This window comes from Propithecus coquereli, unplaced genomic scaffold (genome assembly GCF_000956105.1).
Source record: "Propithecus coquereli isolate 6110/MARCELLA unplaced genomic scaffold, Pcoq_1.0 Scaffold946, whole genome shotgun sequence".
Lineage (NCBI taxonomy): Eukaryota > Metazoa > Chordata > Mammalia > Primates > Indriidae > Propithecus > Propithecus coquereli.
In genome coordinates, this window is record NW_012155796.1 from 557,295 (window position 1) to 577,133 (window position 19,839).

A 19,839-nucleotide genomic window follows, 5' to 3' on the forward strand; every position below is an offset into this window, starting at 1 on the left:
CACCTGGGAAGGCCAGCCAGGCCCGGGGCGACAGGAGGCTGGGCCGTGGGCGGGGCCCCGCCCGGAGGCCTGACTCAGTACCTGGAGCTCCAAGCTGCCTCTGAAAGCCCGGGGGTTTCACAAGATCCAGGCTGGGAGCCGGCGCCCAGCCCAGGTCCCAGGGAATAGGTAGGTCTTCGGAGGATGAGGGAGGAGACCCAAGCCACCCAGAGGGCAGGTGCAGCTTTCCCAAAGAAACAGCTGGGGAAGCTGAGGCCTGGAGTTGCCAGGTGACTCATACAAGGTCCCCCAGTCCAGGTCTCAGTTCATTTATTCAGCAACAATAGCAGCCAACGCTTATGCTAATTCTAAGCATTATTCTCTCACTTACTAAATTCTTTCACTTAATCCCCACCCCCCAACAAACCCAGGAGTAGTGGATACTCCAGAACAGGAGTAATCACTCTCGTGATTTCATTTACAGAAGAGGAAACTGAGGCTTGGAGAGGAACACCCAAGGTCTCATGGCTGGTAAAAAGCCACAGTGAGGATCTGAACCTGGGCAGTCTGGCACCACCCCACACCTCCCCACCCCGGCCCCAACCACACCTGGGCTTGTAACCAGGAAGCCACACTACCATGTGTGACCAGGCCAGGAGGGCCACCAGGCAGGCATGGGCACTGTGGCCAGGTGGTGGGCTGGGCTCCCACCCAGCAGACAGTAAGTAGCTAGCTCCAGGATCCTGGCCTGGGGGAGTGGGCTGTCAGCATCCAGATGAACTGGAAATGGGGCTGAAATGACTCACCTAAGGATTACTCATGGCAACTCATTTGATTTTTTTCCCCAAACAATGGGTGGGCCTTCAAAATGGGTCTGTGGGCAGGATGTGGCAGGACCAGCAGGTTGCCATCTCAGTCCAAGTAGTGCAGTGCCTGGCAATTGCTAGGTGTTCCAGAAACACTAGTCAAGCAAATGAAGGAATGAACGCATGAATAAATGCTTCTCTCTGCAATGGGGGTGGGGAAGGGAACAGGGACTTACTCTCCAATTTCATCTATTCCGGGCTTTCTTTGGTCCAGGGGGTGGCTCTGTGAGAGCAAAAGGGCTCAGAGGAAATGGCAGGTGGGGCTTGAGGCAGTGATGCTGTGCTTGGCTCCAAGCATCCCCTGGGGCAGTGCCTCCAGCATTCCAAAGTCAAGGTTGTTGCCAACAGATGTCTCCAGGGCCCTGGCAGGGAGCGCAAAAGCACTGGAAAAGGAGACATAGACTGCCTGAGTTCCACTCAGAGGTGATGGAGCTAGAAGGAAGCTGCCAGCCTGTGTGAGAAGCCCAGAGAAGGTGGGCAGTTACCTGGGGCCACACAGCAAGAATCTTGGTCTCCTGATTCCTTCCGTCCTGGCTGAGCCTTTACCTGGTATCTGGGTCAGCCCCCAGCCTAGGCACAAGACTCCCAGTCTCCCTTAGAGAAGCTCTGCCTGTGTCTTCATGGCCTCTGTCTTGGCTTGTGATCAATGTGCATTCCCATACAGGAATGTATAATGACTCAAATAACTTGATTCTTTGATTAGTGTCTTTCTTCCCTTGGCCACTCCTTCCCAAGGACAGGGATTCTGTCCATCTAGATCATGGCTGATCTCAGTGCCTGGCACACAGTAGGCCCGCAAACAAAGATGCTGACCAGATGGAAGTATTGTTACTACAAACAGTCACAGTGCCAAAGAAGAATTTATGCCTGGTGTGGGCTTTCCTGCCTCCCCTAGCCCTCCAGCCCCCTCACAGCTGGCTCAGGGGCCAAAAAGGGCCTCAATGCCTCCACAGCTGAGCTGGCCTGGGGGATGTAGGTGGGGGAAGGGCTCGGTGCCCCTTCCCAGCTGGACCCTGAGGCTGGTCTGCAAAGGTATCTGTCCCAGGGAGGCCTTCAGCAGCCTTGTTAGGAACTAGTGACAGACACATTGGCTACTACGGTTGTGGGGGGTGGTCCCAGGGCTGTTACAGGACTGCCTGAAACTTCTTCAGCCACTGGGCCCCATCTGGGCCAGGGCTAGGCTTGGGGGAGGGACAGAGACAACGCCTCAAATGCAGAGTCCACCCCATCCCTGGGACTTGGGGGACTGAAAGCAGTTTTCCCATCATTCTTTGTTGTTCTTGAGTCCTGGCTGGACTCAACTCATTGAGTGGTGGTAGACAAACCCCAGCCTGCTCTGTGCCTTGGCCATTCTAGTCCTGATGCTCTAAGTCAGCCATGAGCCACTCAGCTCATGTGTGAGGAGCCACAGGCACCTGGGAACCCACCCACTGTGTGACAGAAAAGGAAACTGAGGCTCAGGGATGGGTGGGGGCTGCCCCTTAGCGCAGCACTGGAGTGGGAGCCCTGCTCTGCACTGGCGTCCTGGCTGTGCCCCATCCAGACCCCAGTCTCTCCATGTGTGAGATGTGGGCCTGGCCCACCTTGACTGCCAAGTCCCCTCTGGTCTCTGAGCAGAGGCCCAGTTCTTCTGGAAGAAGGTCGGGGTTGTCAGTGTGCCTTCAGCCCCCTAAGCCTGTCCTTCTTGGACCTGAGGCCCAGCCACACAGCAGTCACAGGGCCAAGGTTTGCCAAGTACGTTGTTCTTCCTGGAGCCCAGAGCCTGATGGAAAGGCAGATGCCCTGGCAACTCAGCCAGTGGCCAACGCCCTGGGCCATATACCACAGGACGTACTCACACACACAGGAACACACAGAAAGATACTGAGCCAGACACACACAAAGAACACATGGCCTGCTGCAGATACCATGACATATTGTAAGCACCCATGACACACTCAGACAAACCCACCCCTCAGCTCATTTACCCAGCTCAGACACAGACACACAAACAACCACACACTGGTTCCAGTCACAAACACATAAATACTTCAGAGCATAGCACCCCCACTTATACACACAGACACAAAGTCACATATTACTTACATGCACACACACACACACACACACAGGCACACTCAATAATCCAACACAGAAAGATTCAGATACATGCATGAATATACCAATCATACGAGAACCATCACCCACTCCACATAATATCCCCCCGAGAAACCCACACAGACACACACTGCACACACACAGGCCCCCAAACCCAGGAACACACAGACACACACCCATCTTGCCACTTGGTTAAATTCCACACACAGGCAGCACCCTCTCCACAAGAGCAAATCCAGATAAATAAATCATGTTCACAGCATCAATCTCAGCCACAACCTGGCTGCCTCCTTGATACAGGTAAAGTGAAACGGGTCTTAAATATTTTATAAATGAATAAACCTGTTAAGAGAATATAATTTACAGGGCCATTGGCTGCAGGCTGACAACATCCCTCCCTCCTCATCTTTTCATTTCTGAGAGCACACAGCAGCGGTGGCAGGTGGTGGCCAGGCGGGCCATGGCATGTCTATGCCACACCCGCTGCCCCTATGCAGGGCCATTATTCCAGAGAAAACATGCATTCTGTGATTTTTCCATCCAGTAAATCCAGCTGCCACTTAGAGACAGGGCCCTGCATTCCCATCTCTCTTCAGTTTTTTTCCCCAAGCCTTGGATGCCTTTTAAATGCCAATCCATCCATCCCTGGCAACTGTGATTTCCCAAGGCCTATTTCACACAGGGCTTCAATGTGTTAGAATTGAACTGTCCAGGAATGAGGGAGAAAATGTAGGCCTGGCAGCAGAGGTGGGTAGGGGCAACGGCAGCTCGCAGCTGGGCTGGAGGGGCAGCCGGGCAGAGGGAGGTTGTGCCTGGTACAGACCTGCATGCCTCCAGGGAGAGGCTGGAAGAGGGCCTGAGGAGCCCAGGGCAGCAGAAACCAACTCTGAGGAAGTCAAACCTGATGTGGGTCACAGGACCAACAAGGGAGGGGCCTTTGGGTCTGCGTGTGGCCAGGCAAAGGAGGTCCTGGATGAGGCTGAGGTCTGAGACCTCCCTATAACCTTGCACATCTGGCCCACAGTAAAGCCCCTTGCTGTTGGAGCCTGGATCTCAGCAAGGGGCCATGAGTCTTCCATGTCCCACCTGCCTGGTCTGGTGAGACCAGGCAGCCTCTTGGGCCCCTAGCAAGCAGGATCCCCTGGCCCAAGGTGCTTATCAGAGGTTACTGGCAATGAGGAAGGACTCCTTGGAGGTCCTGCAGGTAAGAAGAGGATGAACAAAGTCAGAAAGTGAACACCCAGTCCAACAAATCACTCCCAGAAATATCTGCTTCATTTCTGATGCTCTCCCAAGATCATGGTTCAGGCGTGTGTTATACAGGATTAAGTGAGAAAAGCAGGATATCCAAAGGTGTAAACATGAACGATGGCATACCTAAACAACAAAAAACACAAAACATAAAACCCCATGAATGGAGGTGAGGGTGGGGATAACAACAACTGTGGCTGCCTTTGGAAACTGAGAGTGTATTTTCTTTTGATTTGTCATATTTTCAAAAAGTCTATAATAAGCCTGCCCTCCTTTTGTAGTGAGGGGGAAAAGCTATTAAAACCATCAAGTGCCTTACAAAACCAAATATATAGCATGACTCCATATTTTATAATTTTATTTTTATCAGAAGTGGTTTACAGAAATACACTGACAGTGGTTATATCCTGGTAGTGAGATTATAGGAGATTTTTACTTATTTTCCTGTACTTTTAGATTTTTCTACAACCAACATATTAATAATCTGATGATTTCTATTAAGAACAAAATGCTTAGGGCTGGGAAGTTCTTTTTTTTTTAAAAAAGGGATCAGAAAGCACCCGCGGGTCCCAGCACAGGGATTAGATGGATGGAAAGTCCAGCGGGAGGAAGTAACCGCTTGAGCTAATGCCGACCCGGGAAGTTCTTTTTGATGGCAGGCCTGAGTCCCTTCTGTTGCAATCAAAGCCCATTCTCACCCTCCTTGTGCGTGGGCCCCAGGTGAGGAGGGAGAAAGGCGAAAGGACAGCTACTCAGCCAGCACACAGCCTCCATTCCAAGACCCAAAGGCAAGCATTAAATTTAGCTGCCTGCCCAATACAGGTGGGAGGGGACAGAGGTCAGCTGAGTCTGTGCCTCTTAAGAGGAAAGGGGAAAGAAGGCAGCCGCAGTGAGCGGTTGGGGACTTAAGGCACGAGAAGGCCGGGCTGGGACAGGGCGGCATTGGCAGGAGGGCAGGGCTGGGTTGGCAGCAAAGTTCCGGAAGAGGCTGCCCCCAGGGCAGGCGGGGTGCCAGAGCTCAGGAGGTAGGAATGTGCTTCCTGGCCAGACAGTCCAACGGCTGCCAACTAGGGGAGGCCCGTGCTCCTCGGCTGGAGGGAGGTTGGCTGGGGCTGCAGGGGCCAGGCCGTAGGGCGGAGAGTAGGCCCCCACCGGGGCCATGGTCAGTCCCAGGGAAGGACGGAGCTGGAGGCCCAGAACCTGCAGCTAAGGAGCGGCGTGACCCCCACCTCCAACAGCGCCCCCCGCCGCAGCAGGAGGGGGCGCCATGTCCAGCCTCCCCATTATCCTGAGGCCCGGCCCAAAAGCGGCTCCCCGAGGCTCCTGCTAGGCTCAGTGAGCAGAGCCTGTCCCGCGGCTAACCCGCACAGGACCTCACTTATCCTCCCCAACTATCCACGGAGGAAAGGGAGGTTCAGGCAGAAGCGGTGCCCGGCCTGGAGGACGTGAGAGAACCGGCCGCTGCGCCGGGACTACAAGCCACAGCCTCGGTTCATCGTTCCGGTAAAAAAGCCCCGATCCCGCCACGGGGCGGGGCCTCCTCAGCCCCGCCCCGCAGCCCCGCGGAGCATGCCGGGCCGGGGCGCTGCCATGGCGACGCGAGCGGCCCGCCCTACCCCGCGCGGCCGCGGCGCCCCGAGGCTCGCGAGCCCCCTCCCCGCGTCGGCGTCGCGGGCCAGGGCCAGGGCCAGGGCCTGTGGGACCGCGCCGGAGAGGAGGCCCGGCGCGGCCAAGATGGTGGGCGCCGCGGAAGGCAGGGGCGGAGCTGGGCCGGCAGGAAGCGCGGGCGTTTGCCCTCTCACCGCCCCCTCTCGAGGTCGGAGAGAGGAGAGGAAATGGCCCCGGAGGCGATCACGGAGCTGCCCGCGAGTCTGGCGTGACAGCGCCTACCTAAGCCTTCCCGCGAGGCTCGGGCCCGCCCGGCCCCCAGAGAGGTGCGCCGGGCCGGGTGGGGAGCTGCCCTCGCTGGAATCCAGAATATGACACACACGCCCCCAGAAAAGATGGCCCTTCACTGTGTCCACAGCAAGGCCCCCAGTAAAGAGGGGACAGTTTGGTTCCCCAGTCCCGGGGGCCTGAGATGCCAACCTCTGTCCATCTACACCCAGGCATCTGTTATTGGACAGGGAACCTGTAATCCCCGCAGCACGGCTGGCTCCCTGTCAAAGCCTCCAAAGTGGCCTCACCTCTGAGCAGAAGTCCTGCCCTCCCAGGAGACCCAGTGAGGCTGGCAGCTCCTCAGGGAGACCTTGATTCTCTTTTATTCTGTGTCTTGCCAGCAATGAGGGGGCGGGGAGTGGGTGGCAAGGGTAGCATGGGAGCTGCCACCGACTGGGCCAGCCCAGATGACTCTTCCTATGTGTGAGTCCTGCGTGTGAGTGCCCAGATTAGGTGGGCAAACAAGCCCAGATCTGTTAAGGAGTGAAGTGGTAGAGCTGGGACTTGGCCAGGCTGTGTCTCCAGATGTCTGTCCACACGTAGTGGCACTCCCTGCCCCCTGGCCGCCCAGCCTGCGCTGGTCCAGCCGCGTATCTCTGGCCCAGGGCAATGGCCCGGTCTCCATCCCTTCATCCCCTCCTCCCCTCCCCCTATCACAGGCCTGGCTTCCCTTCTGAAACGTCAATCTGCAGCCACACAAAGCCCTGTTTGTTTGCTTTCTCTGCTGCTCCCCCTGGATCCGATGTCTTTTCTCCGCTACCTGCCGGTCGGGCTTCCTCTTCAAGCTGCCAGCCCAGCCAGCTGAAGGGAAGGAGTGGGCGGCCATTGCTGCAAGCCCCGCCTCTTGGCCACCCCGTGGTTTCTAGAATCCACCTCCTCAATGCAAGGGGCCCCTAGCCCGGTGGCCCGACCAACGACAATGGCTTTGGAGCCCCCTTGCTGCATCTCAGAATGTAGGGTGCCAGCAGGGTGGAGCAGGAGAGATGCCTGGGGCAGGGGGAGGGGAGCTGGAGAGGCCCAGCCAGCCTCCCCTCTCCTTTTGTGAGCAAGGCTTGTTTTGTTTGTCAATCAGGAAGGCTGCCCCTGCCTTCCCAGCAACCCAATGGCTGCCAGGAGATAAGGAGATGAATGGGACCAGGAGAGCCTAATCAGAGGAGGTGGAGGAGGTGGAAGAGGCAGAGTGATGAGGCTCTGGTTTCATGGCCCCCACCCACCTCTCACTCTTTTGAAGGACTCCCAGGTATCCCAGGCACTGGAGTGAGGGCTTACAGGTTGCACTGGGGGGCTCACTCAGTGGGTGCCCTCTTAGTGCCCACCCTGGGCAGACACCCCGGCAGATCCCTCTGTGTGGCAGGCACCCACTGCAGTGTCTTGGGAAGCACTACACAGTCAGCCTGAGCTGAAACAGGGCTTTCACAGGCAAAGAAAAACAAACACCCGCATTCCATACCACCTTCTCTACCTGCAGAGCAGAGGGAGTCTGCCCTCTCTCCCCATTCAAATAAAGAAACCCAACACTGATACAGCACAGAGATACCGCAATCTCGCCTGGCTCCTACCCAGGGCTCTTTTATCGCACCCTGCCAAGCTGGGTGGCCCAGGGACCTGACCGGGCCTCCCACTTCCCCTTCCAACCCCTTCCTTGCTGAGTTTAACCCTTACAGCAACTCCAGGATAAAGGCATGATTATGCCCGCTTGATAGATGAGAAAACAGGAGGCTCTGAGAGGGAAAGCCACAAAAACAAAAACTGCCCCAGTCAGAATGCAAGCTCATGGCTGTCTGACTCCAAGCCTTAAAAACTTCCCGTCAGGTCACAGTATTATTTCACAGCCAGGGATTATCTCCTGAATGGATAAGTGACTAACATGAAGAGGGCAGTGAGCAGGAGGCAGGGCCTGGCTTTGGAGCCCAACAGATGTGGTATCTAATCCCAGCTCTGCCATGTGGTTGCTGTGTGACTTCAAGCAGGTCACTTAACCTCTCTGAGCTTCAGTTTTCTACATAATCCATATAGGGCAGTTAGTTAATAAGGCTTAGAGAGGACCACTCAGTGCCTGGCATAACAGCAGGCACTCTTCCAATGATGGTTTTTCTCTACAATCCCTTTCAGCATCCAAAGAGACAGATATTCATTTGTTAGAGAAACCAGGCCTTTCCCACCTCTGCTTTCACCAGCTGATCCTCCTGCCCAGCACTGCCTCCCACCATTTCTGGCCCTCTCAGAGGCCAGAGGATGCCAACCTGAGCTCCCCAGGCTCCTGTCCTGCCTAAGAGATCAGGGCCTCTCAGTTTAATTAGCCAGGGTGGGGGCCCCTAGGAACAGTGTCACCCCAAGGAAACAAAGCTAGGTCCATCCACATCCTGCTGGACTCAGGAAGAGACAGCCACTGAATTAAGTCTGATTTGGCAAAACATCTGTTTTTAGTGCTATTTCGGGCCACGGTGGGGATTTTCTGTGCTTGTCTCAAAGGTATCATAAACCAGATTCCTTCCCACCTCCGCCACCCCTATCTGTGCTTGAAATGAAAATACTGTTCTTCCTCTTCTCTCTTTTTTCGTGCTTCTCTTTCCCACCTAACAGAGGGATACAAATGACAGAAAAGGGCAGACACTGGGTCCCAGGATGGAGGGCAGCACCTGAGCCTAGGGTACCCCTACCCACTCACCTGGTCCCTCAGAGCACAGCATGGGGGGGGGCGTGTAGCTCCCTGAGGCCAGACTAAAGGGGAGAGCGCCTACCCTCCTTTATCTTCTCCCCACCTCTGGAAGCTACTTCCTAAGTCCCCTGAGGCCAGGTGTTTTTCTGGTGTCTCCGAGACACACAGCAGGTACTGGGGAGCCTGCCCTGCCCATGACATGCCCTTTCAACTTTCTGCGTCTGAGCCTTTGCCTGGACTGCGCCCTCACTGGAAAGACCTCCCCCAAAGCCTCCCCTTGAAGGAGTGGAAAGCCCTGTATCACTCTCTGCCCTCTGCCTTTTCCTTCTTAGCTCACAATTACAATTAAATCCATATCTATGCAGTCATTTCTGTAATGTCTGCTCAGCCACCAGGCTGTCTGCTTCAAAAGGGCCATCTGCTTGGCCCCTCTGCTTGCCCAGGGCAGGGCTTGCCACCCCCTTGGCACCGTGGACATCTGGGGCCAGCTGATATGTTGTTGCGGGGACTGTCCTGTGCATTGTAGGATGTTGAGCAGCATCCCTGCCCTCTACCCACTAGATGCCAGTGGCACCTCCCCAGCTGAGACAGCAGAAATGCCTCCAGACATGGCCCAAAGTCCTGAGGCACAAAATTGCCCCCAATGGAGAACTGCTGCTTCACAGCCTAGCACAGTGTCCCCTGGAATAAGTGAATGCATGACTGACCCCTCTAATAGAACAGCTGATTTGTATTTTACCTCTTAACACAATAATGCAAATTTCATTTTCCCTATCAGACTAGAAGCTTCCAGAAGACAGGCCCATGTGACCTCAGCTATGTATCGATGCTGCTTGCTCATAATTATTTGCTGAAGGAATAACTGTCAAATGTCAGAAAGCTCCAGACCAAAACCCATTTCTGGTCATCTCCCACCCCCGCTCCCTGCCAAGCTTACCCCATGCCTGGATTGCTGGGTGACTCCGCTACAGCAGCTAAGCGTCTCTGGGCCTCAGTGTCTCTCCAATCACTGTACAGTTCTTTGTCCTTTGGGGCTAGTAGGAGGTTTACAACTGCACATCTCCAAGGAGCTGTAGCCTATAATAAGAAATCTTCCACGTGGTTTTTACTTTATATTTCTTAAGAATTCTCATTCTCACTAATAGGTGACATTTACTAAGCACTCTACTCTGCCCAGCACTGGCTAAGTACTTTAGAGGGCCTATCTGATTTGATCCTCTTAAAAAAAAAACTGTTAAATAAGTACTATTATTTTTGCCATTTGATGAGTGAGGAAATGGGGGTTCAGTGAATTTGAGGGACCTGCCAACGCCACACAGAGGTGGCCTGGTGGCCTCTGGCAACTGAGGCTGTCCCAATCATAAAACATTTTTGGGGCTAGGTGTGGTGGCTCACGAACACCTGTAATCCCATCACTTTGGGAGGCCAAAGTGGAAGAATCCCTTGAGGCCAGGAGTTCAAGACTAGCCTGAGCAACGTAACACAATGAGACCCCATCTCTACAAAAAATTTAAAGATTAGCTGTGTGTGGTGGCACACACCTGTCATCCCAGCTACTCAGAAGGTGAGCCAGGAGGATCAGGACCACTTCAGCCTGGGAGTTGGAGGCTGCAGTGAGCTATGATTGTACCACTGCACTCCAGCCTGGTCGACAGAGAAAGACCCTGTCTCTTAAAAAAAAAAAAGGAAAGAAAGAGAATACTTGTCTCTATACTTGATACTAGAATTCTGTCTTGAAGTGTCAAGCCTACCTGGTGCCTTATTCCCTGTGAATAAGGCCTCATGGGGCCTCCCCATCACCAGGCCCCAGCAGCGGAACAGAGAGCCAGCTCCAGGTCACTGCAGCGGGGTCTGAATCAAGGAGTCAGGCTGCCTTGGCACTCCTTTCTGGGCGCCATCCCTCACAGGGAAGCCCTGGCTGGGACAGCCTCCCCCAGCACCAAGCTGGTCTGTGAGATTCTTCAGGGCCGGAATAAAAATGACAATGAGGAGGAGCCATTCTCTGGCATTTTCTATGCACCAGACACTGTTTTAAGTACTTTATCTGCATGAACTCAGATGTATTAATTCACCTAACAACCCTATGAGGTAGAGTCTAACATTTCCCCCATTTTACAGATGAGGAAACTGAGTAAAGGAGATAAATAACTTGCCCAAGCTAGTAAGGGGTAAAACCTGGATCTGAACCCAGGCAGGCAAAGTCCAAAAAATACTTGTGTATCCACAATGCTGCGTTAGAACTGCATCTCGTTTATGGCTGTGTTCCCACTACCTTGGTGTCCAATGTGTGCTTTGTGAATGAATGAATGAGTTTGTGGTTATGCTGCCATCAAAGTCACAAGTTGCTGGATGCTTTTTTGGGGTCTACCCACACCATCGAGGCAAAGTCCTTCTGGATACAGAAATCCTGGCCGGTAAACTAATAATTCCCACCTGCACCATGTGTAAAAATACCCACTCAATCCATCTGCCTTAGAAAAGAAACAAGCATGAAACTCCTCATTTTGGCCAATGTCACTGCAGGTAAGTTTTAGAGGTAACCTGGCCTGAATGGAGAAAGAATAATAACAGCCATCTCTTCCACATGCGAAGTCCTTTAGCAGTATGAATAACAACCCAGCAAGGCATGAGTGCTATGCACCAGCAACCAGGAAGGGCCTGTTATTATCCCTATCTTAAAGGGGGTTCGGGATGGAAATGGAGCCTCAGAGAGAGCGGCTGGCACCTGGATTTGAACCCAGGCTGGCTTGGCCCCAAAGCCTGTGTTTATGACTCCAAGCTATAGGAACTCCTTGCTTTCCAGGTCACAAAACACACCATCATCACCTTTAATGCTTGCTCTAGTTCATGTCTGCATTTTTGACAGAAGAGGAAACTGATGCTCAGAGAGGGGAAGTGACCTGCTAGGAGCAGCAGCTGGAACTCCTAATTCCTAATCTTGTGCTCCTTCTCCTACCCCAGCCCCAGCTTGCCCTCCAGATGGGCACAGTCTCCAAGAAGGCAACTCTAGGAGAGCGAGCCCAAGCTCCACTCAGTTCTGCATGTTCTCCCTCAAGCCAAGCCCCCCAGCTGTGGGCCTGCAGATGCTCTGAGTGAGGGGACCCTCTCCACTGGGTCCCCCAGGCCCTCACTCCCAAGGAGTAGGGACATGGGCCCGCAGGCCATCTGTCTGAAAGCAGTCCACCCTCCCCTAACTTACAGATGAGACTGAGGCCAGAAAGGAGGGAGGAGACACCCCACTAGCCCTGGCTTCCCACCCCAACTCCTAACGGCCCCCCGGCCCTGCCCTGTACCCCACTGCATCCTTGCCCCTCCTCTCAAGACGCACTCCTGCCAGCATACTGGGCACATTCTCTGCCACAGCCTGCTCACTGTGCAAAAACTGGGTGCTCATCGCCCATCTGACCCTTAGACTTCACGGGCCTTGAAGGCCGGACCACAGGCTGCTCACCTCTGGTGCCCGGTGTGAGCACAGGGCATGTCTGCTGAACCAACGGACGAAGCCTAAACATCCACCATCACAGAACCCTGGTGTGCCTGGCTGCCTTCCCTCCTGGTACTAAGCTTATCGTCCAGCAATGAGAACATCTTCCTTTCTCCTTCCCTCCGCCCCCACCTCCATCGCTCCCTGCACCCCTGACCACCCCCATATTCCCTACCCCCCACCCTGCCTCTCTGCCCCCAAGCTTTCCTTTTCTCCTACATCATCTCTCCCGCCAACTCTGTCGTACCCCTGCACGCACACACACACACACACACACAGAATTCAATTACCAGTAGAGCAAAATCTGTCTTTTGCCAGCCAAGCCGCAACCTGCACCTCCAGTCCTGCCTCCCTCCTGCCTGGTGTCACATTCCAATCTCAGATCCTCAGTGACCCACCAGGAACAGGGCACAGCTCTGCCTCAGTGCCTGGGGAAACAGGATGAGCCAGTTTCTCTCAGGCCCCTCAGGGAGCAGCCTGGGGAAGCTGGCCCTGGCTCCCCAATCCCCTCACCCTACTCTGCTGAAGTCTGACAGCACAGAACCCACAAAGAGTGCACACCCTTGCTAGGATTGAAGGGGCCCACAGGAAGCAATGTCCAGGTTCTCACCCACTCCACCTCACCTGGCCCTTCCGCCAAGAAGCATTTCTGATCGCCCTGTGTTCTAGGCCTCGCCCTTGGCGCTGGGCCAGAGAGAAGAGGTAGACGTGCTTTCAGGCCTAGATGCTTCAGCCTCGTGGGGAGCCCAGACACTGACAGAACTGCCGATAATTCCATGACAAACGCCATGCCAGGGGTATAGACAAAGGGAGATGACTCATTCTGCCTTGGAGGTCAGAGGAGGAGGAGGCAGGATGTCTGTTTTGGTCTTGGGAGGCAGGGAAGAAGGTGGAGGGCATCCAGGTGGGAGGAACAGCCCAGGCAAGTGCACAGAGGTAGGGAGGCACATGACAGCACCTAGAGAAGGAGGGGTGGGCTGTGGCAGCAGGCAACAAGGCTTGAATGATGGCAGAACAAGCAAAGGACACCTGAAAGGTACCTGGGCAGCAAGGGGAGGACTACAGATGGGACCCTTATTCAGAAGGCAGCAGGAGCCCAGCAGGTGCCCCAAAGGGTCCTGGGAGGGGGTGGGATGGAGGCAGGGAGGCCAGTGAGGATGCCCCGGCAACAGCCTGGCCTCTTCTGCCACCATTCTTTCTGAGCCCAGGCCTCCCCTCCCGGCCACAGCACAGGCCATATCCCTGCCACCCTCCAAAGACTTGCTCTCCTCCTTAAGCCCCCTTTGCCAGGAACGCCACGCTCCTTCCTACCAAACCACGCCTGAAGCGCCTGCTCAGAGCCCCCTCTCCACGAAGCCCCAACCTCCGCCAAGACCCAACTCTGGCCGAGGTATTATCTGGGTCTCGAATCACCCACTTGGCTGTGACTTCTTGGGGGGCAGGCGCAGGGATGTTTCCTGCTCGGACCCTGGCACTATACACAGGGCAATGGAAACAGTAGGTCCTTGAAAATCCCTGTTCCCTTGGGCCCAGCGCCCACAGGACACTGTTCCCACAGAGACACTGCTCTGTGTACACCGTTGCAGTTACATGCACCTCCTCCCTCCCTGTGGAGCCACACATTGGGCCGGAAAGGAAAAAGACACATACACGCCATGGCCACAGGCAGCTGTTAAAAGCCGTGAGGTACAAACGTGGGCTGCCACAGAAATAGAATAGTAAGAATAATATGATAAAGATAGCAACCCGCATTGATTGGGAGAAGCACTGTTCTAAACCTTATATGCATTAACTTATTAAATCTTCACATCAGTCCTGGGAGGTCCATTGTGTTATTCTCCCATGGTACAGATGGGGACACTGAGGCACAGAGAAGTAAACAACTCATTCAGTGAATGTGGTGGAGCTCAGAGTCAACCCAGAGCTTTGTCCTGAAGCATCTCACCCTACAACCTCTCGAAGACAAATGGAGAGGAAAAAGGAAGTCACAGAGTGAGAGCCACCAGTGTATTCTTGTTTGGGGAAAAAAAAGCTATGTCTGTACTGGTATATATGATGCATGTACACATTAAGTGCCTAGCAAAAAGTCTGGGAGGATACATTCAAATAGTTAACCTGTGGGAAGGTGCCAAGGGAACTTTTACTCTATAAACTTCTGGGTTATTTGCATTTTTCACAATGAGAATATATCCATGTGTTACTTGAGTACTTAAAAAAGAGAAGAAGTGTTAGGGTCTCAATTAATGTTTGTTGAATGACTAGATCACAGATTCATTTCCAAGGCCTGTTTTTCAAACCCATTCGTGGACTGTGAAATTTAGTGGGTTGAAACCAGCAACTAAAAAAAAAATCAAACAGACTAGAACAGAAAATATCAGAGACCAGCAGACATAGTAGAGGAATTATTTCACTAAACTTTTGTTTCAGTTATATACAGTGGGTGTGAATGGTATTGTGACCTAAATTGTATTTCTTACTATAGGTCACTGGTAGGAGTTTGAAAGCAAAGCCATCAGTCTAGGCTTCGGGGTCTAAAGAGTGAGACAGGGTCCCTGCCTACAAGAGCCTCATGGACCAGTGGGAGAGAAAGGCAGTTTCCCTCCATCTGGCAGAAGCAGGAGGGATGGGTGGCTGTTGGGAAAGGTCCTATTTTGCCCACTCCACAGTTGGCTTCTGGGGCCTGCATCACCCTTGATACATCCTCCTTCCCTCCAAGGCTTTTTTAACTGTGAGAGCTTTTGCCAGACTTCCGGGAGTGAGCCTGCCTGGAGATCAGAATGACTGTGTTCGCTTCTGTGTCACCTAAAAGGCCATCTCTCCTTGCTCCTGGTCCTGGGCCCCATAAGCCCCCCGCCTCCCCGAAAGCTGTCAAGGGGGGAGGGGTGGGAAACTAGATTACCTTCCAGCTTCCAGATCCCGAGGGCCACGTCCCAGGGAAGCCTCTGAAAACGCAGCTGTGTGGTCAGTCGGGAGGGGCCTCAACTCAGTCTGCAGCGAGGGCTGGCCCCCACCCAGGGTGGGCCTGACCCTGAGCAGAGCGAGGTCTGTGCAGAGAATGGAGGGGGCGGTGGCAGGAAGGGAAGCAGAGCCCCCAGCTCTGGGCTCCCATCGCGCTGGCGCCTCCACATCAGAGCTCGCCTAGCCCACCCCGCCCCCCTCCCAGGGCAGCAGACAACTAAAAAAAGATAAAATAAAAAGAAGTAATTCCCCTGCTCTGACGTCAGCGCAAGGTCTTAGCCCGGCAATGGCATGAAACTGGATTGCAACCAGATGTAATGCCCTTGAATTCTCAATACACGGCTGCGTTAGAAAAGAAATAAAGAGGGGGCACTCTGGGTGGGAGGGAACAGTGCAGGTCCCGCGTGGGTCTCTGAATCAGGGCCCGCTGAACCCACGGGGAAGGCGCTGCAGGAGGGAGTGAGGCGTGCTGGAAGCGCGGGGCCGGCTCCGCCATTCAAGCGCGCTGCCTCCCCTCCCCCAGCCCCCCAATAGCGCATTGTTACACTCGGTTTTCTCCATTCAGAGCCAAAGCCCCGCCGCTCCCTCGGGAGCGAGGGCTCCTCGGAGGAGGGCACGGCTCCGGCCCGCACTCCGGCCTCTGGCTTGGAACTGAGAAGGACCAAGATCCTCAAGGGAAACCGCTCGCTGGGAAAACAGGCGCCCCAGGAAGCTGGGGCCGCAACGACCTCGGGCCTGGCTAGTGTTTCGCTTCCCCTCCGCCCCTCCTCGGAGGCTCCTGGTGCGACCACGCTCCAAATGTCACCCCCGCGTCCTGCCACCCCTCTGCCTCCACCACATTTGCCCCCATGTCCTCCTCCCGGGTCCACTGCCTACAAGGCATAGCGGCCCAGCCCAGAAAAGAGCCATAGGGCCGGGGGCTTGGCCGCGCCGCTGTCTGGGGGGCACCAGGCTCGCGTGCCCCCACTCGTGACGTCATCCCCGAAGGGCCCGCGCGCCCCAGATCTGGCCGCCACGGAGCTCCCCGGTTCGCTGGGGGCCGCTTCCTGCCCGGCGGCGGGCCTGCGCACAGGCCCCAGCGCCGCTGCCCGGGTGGGGACACCGCGGAGAGCCCCGCGTGCCCCATCTCGCCACGCACGGCCCTTACTGCCCTTCGCGGCCCTGACTCCCAGGCCATGGCCACGCCGAGCCCCCAGTCACGCACGGAGAAGTCAGCTCCCCGCCCCCCACCCTGGACGCACTCACAAAGCTCCCCTCCCGCGCCGCGCGAATGCCCCCCACGTCCCCACCCCACGCTCGCAAGCACTGCACGCCTCGGCGCACGCAGAGCCCCCTGCCACAATCGACCCTCGCTTCTCGCGCCCCCACGTCCCCACCGGACCCCAGCTGGCCGCACACATCCTCCAGAAGACCCTCCCTCAGCCGCGGCGCAGGGCGCCCCCACCCTGCAGCTCCCCAGACGGCCATCCGGTGACCTGGCGCACCCCCCACACCACACAAAGCAATGACCCCGAGGACCCCACATCTCTGTCCAACGCGCACGCTCGCCCGCCGAAGCCGCCTCGACTCCTCACCGGGCCGGGGATCCCGACACCTCGCGCCGCCCCCGCCCCGCGGTACGGTCCCCTGCGGCCCCGCGCCCCGGCGCTCGCTGCTCACCTCGGCGCCCGCGCTCACTCGGGGGCCCTGGGTCTGGCGCTGCGACTTCGCGGCCCGGAGGCCCGGGCGGCCATGGGGGTCAGGGTGAGGCGGCCCGGCCGGCCCGCGGCCAAGCAGGAAGGAGGGTGGGCCGCAGCGCCCCCTCCTCGCGCCGGCGCTCGGGCCGCGGGCAGGGCGTCCTGCTCGGCTCGCCTCTTGCCCTCGCCGCCGCCTCGCTCCAACTCGCCTCTCAGAGCCCAGCCGCGAGCGGGGGCGGCGCCCGGGAGCGCGGGGAGCCGGCGGCGCGGGGACCGGGCCCTGTCCGCGCACCGGGCCTGCCTGGTGTCCGCGGGTGCCGCGGGGAAATGCGATCCCCTCCGCACAGGAAGAGCGGACCGGCGGGCGGGCGGGCGACGCGCGGGGGGAGAAGGAGAGCGAGAGCGCGAGGAAAAAAGTTCCCGGGCGGCCTGGCTACGCTCGCTCGTGGCCCGGGCGCCAAGTGGACCGTGCGCGCCCCAACAGCACCCCCTGGCGGCCCGCGCGCCCCACTGCGCGTACCCCGCCCGCCGGCCTGGGGGGAGGGGGCTTTGCTGTGGGATCCCGGAGCAGCCCTCGAGGACTCTAACGCCCCCGCCTGGGGACGCCGCGGTAAGGGGCTCCGGATTGCGGCTGGAACCCGGGCGGAGGATTTGGACAGGCATCCTGCCCTCAGGTGCTTCCAGTCTGGGATCAGACCCCCACCCTCACCCCACCACTAGCACTCACCTGTGACCACCTATTTACAGTTTGAAAACATTTTCGATTTCAAAACTACATAGGCTGTACACAAATTTCTTCATTTGCTGGGCACCTGGCACCTTCCTGAGCGCTGAGGAATCCACAGAGACAATGTGGTCCCTGCTGTCATAGAGCTGGCATCCTGGTGGGAAGAGATAGACAGCAAACAAATGCTTAGATACATAAAGAAGATAATTTTAGAGAGCAGTAAGTGCTAGGAAGAAAATTAGCAGGGGAAGTGATGGATAGGGCTACTTAGCTGGGGGTGAGAGAAGGAGGCCTGTTTGTGCAAAGATCTGCACAGCAGGAAGGAACTGCCATGGACAGAGGCTGGCGAAGAGCATTCTTCTTTTTTATTTATTTTTTTAGAGATGGATTCTCGCTATGTTGCCCAGGCTGGACTTGAACTCCTGGCCTCAAGTGATCCTCCCACCTCAGCCTCCTGAGTAGCTGGGACTATAGGTATACAGGTACATGCCATCACACCTGGCTGGGAAGAGCACTCGTGATGGAGGGAATGGCAAGTGCAGAGGCACTGGGGCAGGAGAGAACTTGGTAAGTGGAATTGTGAGGAGGCCATGAGCAAGGAGACAAGTAGTGGGCAGACTGAAGTCAGAGCCACAGTGGAAGGCCAGAGCCTGCAGGGCTGCAGAGGGCCTGGTGAGGAATTTGGTTGGTAATTCTAGTGCTATGGGAAGAAAGGCTTTGGCAGATTTTAAGCAGAGGAGTGTTGAATGAATGAGTGAGTGAATGAACGTATTAACTTACTCCTGAGCAATTGCAGCTCCAAGGCTTCTGTTCAGCACAGCTCAGGTGGGAGCCCACTGCCATCTGCTTGGGAAGCCTCCAATCCCACCCAGCCTCTGGGCTCTGTGGGCAGGACCCCATCCACAGCCCCATGGAAGCCTGCTCCATTTGCTTTTGGGGTGGGGGTGGGGGTGGGTGGCCAAGGTGTCAGAGCTCCCAGGTGATCTGAGATAAGTGAATCCCCTCTCTCAAACCTCAGTTTCCTCATCTGTAAAATAAAGTATTATGATAGGTATGGTGCCCTTATTCTGTCAGACACTATACCCCTTTTCATACAGTGTCTTATTTGATCCTGGCAACCCCCCTGTGAGGTAGGCTCATCACATTTTGTGGATGAGGAAAGTGAGGCACAGAGTGGTAACGTCACCTGTCCAGGTTCTCAAGCTGCAATGACAGAACCAAGACCGGCACCCATAGCCCTTCCACCAGGCTCGGCCACCAGTCTCCCAGAGCGGTGCAAGGGGCAAGGCAGAGCTGGACCACGTGGATGCAGTGTGGACCACGTTGTTTTAAGCACATAGGTTCTGGGGGACACAGACTTGGTTCCTAAATCTGTCTCCTCTCTGCCCAGCTGGATGGCTTTGGGCAAACCACTTAACTTACTGAATCTCAGTTTCCTCACCTGTAGAATGGGTATAATAGTATGCCTACCTCATGGGGTTGCTGAGAGGATTACCTGGGGTAATGTGTGTAAAGCATTTACCCAGAGCCTGGCATGCAGGAGCTGCTGTCACTACTCCAGGTGAGAAGCTAGACAAATGGGAACAGTCCCTTTCATCCATCCAGGGCCCCCTAGACCCCACGGCAGCTGGTCTCCTGCCCTCCCTGCCTTGCTGTAACCTGCTCTCAGGGAGAGCCTAAGGGAAGGCCGGCTCTAGGAACCCCAATGGGGGCAAGATGAGGAGGCCTCCCTGGGGGACTTCTCCTTCCCACACAGGGTCCCAGAGACTAGCCCCTTCTCCCAGAGAGGGAGGGAAGCCAGCTGGAACCCCAAGTCCAGCAGAGCCCATTTTCTGGCCTTGGAATTGGTATTGTTTGCTTTTTGTTTGTTTTAAAAACATTGATATCAAATTTACATGACTGGACACATTGGGCCCCATGCTCAGTGCTGGGGGTGGAGGCTCACAGGCCTCTTTGGGGGCCATGGCTCAAGCACTGTTTCAGGAGGCACTTTTGTTCCAGATTAGCCTTCCTGGATGGCAGCAAAGGCTGAGAAGAGGGGGCTTTTGAGCCAGGCCATGAAGGACGGGCAGGAAGGGAGCCCAGGCTGAGAAGAGGGTGGCTGTCTCAGAAATTGAGAGGGGAAGGGACGTGTGTGCAAACGGAGAGAGTTCCCGTGGGGTCAAAGTAACTGCCATGTTTGAGCACCTACTGTGTGCTAGTTA

The 19,839-nt window shown here is 55.8% G+C and overlaps 1 protein-coding gene across 1 annotated transcript in view; it reads right to left on the bottom strand.

Annotated features, from left to right (window-relative positions):
• RAI1 (retinoic acid induced 1) overlaps positions 1-16,922 on the bottom strand; it is a 119,561-nt gene extending 102,639 nt beyond the window's left edge. Inside the window, exon 1 of the mRNA XM_012664975.1 lies at positions 16,892-16,922. The gene's annotated coding sequence lies outside the window, so the exon portion shown is untranslated. The remainder of the gene's footprint in view (positions 1-16,891) is intronic.
• Positions 16,923-19,839: the final 2,917 nt, after the last annotated feature.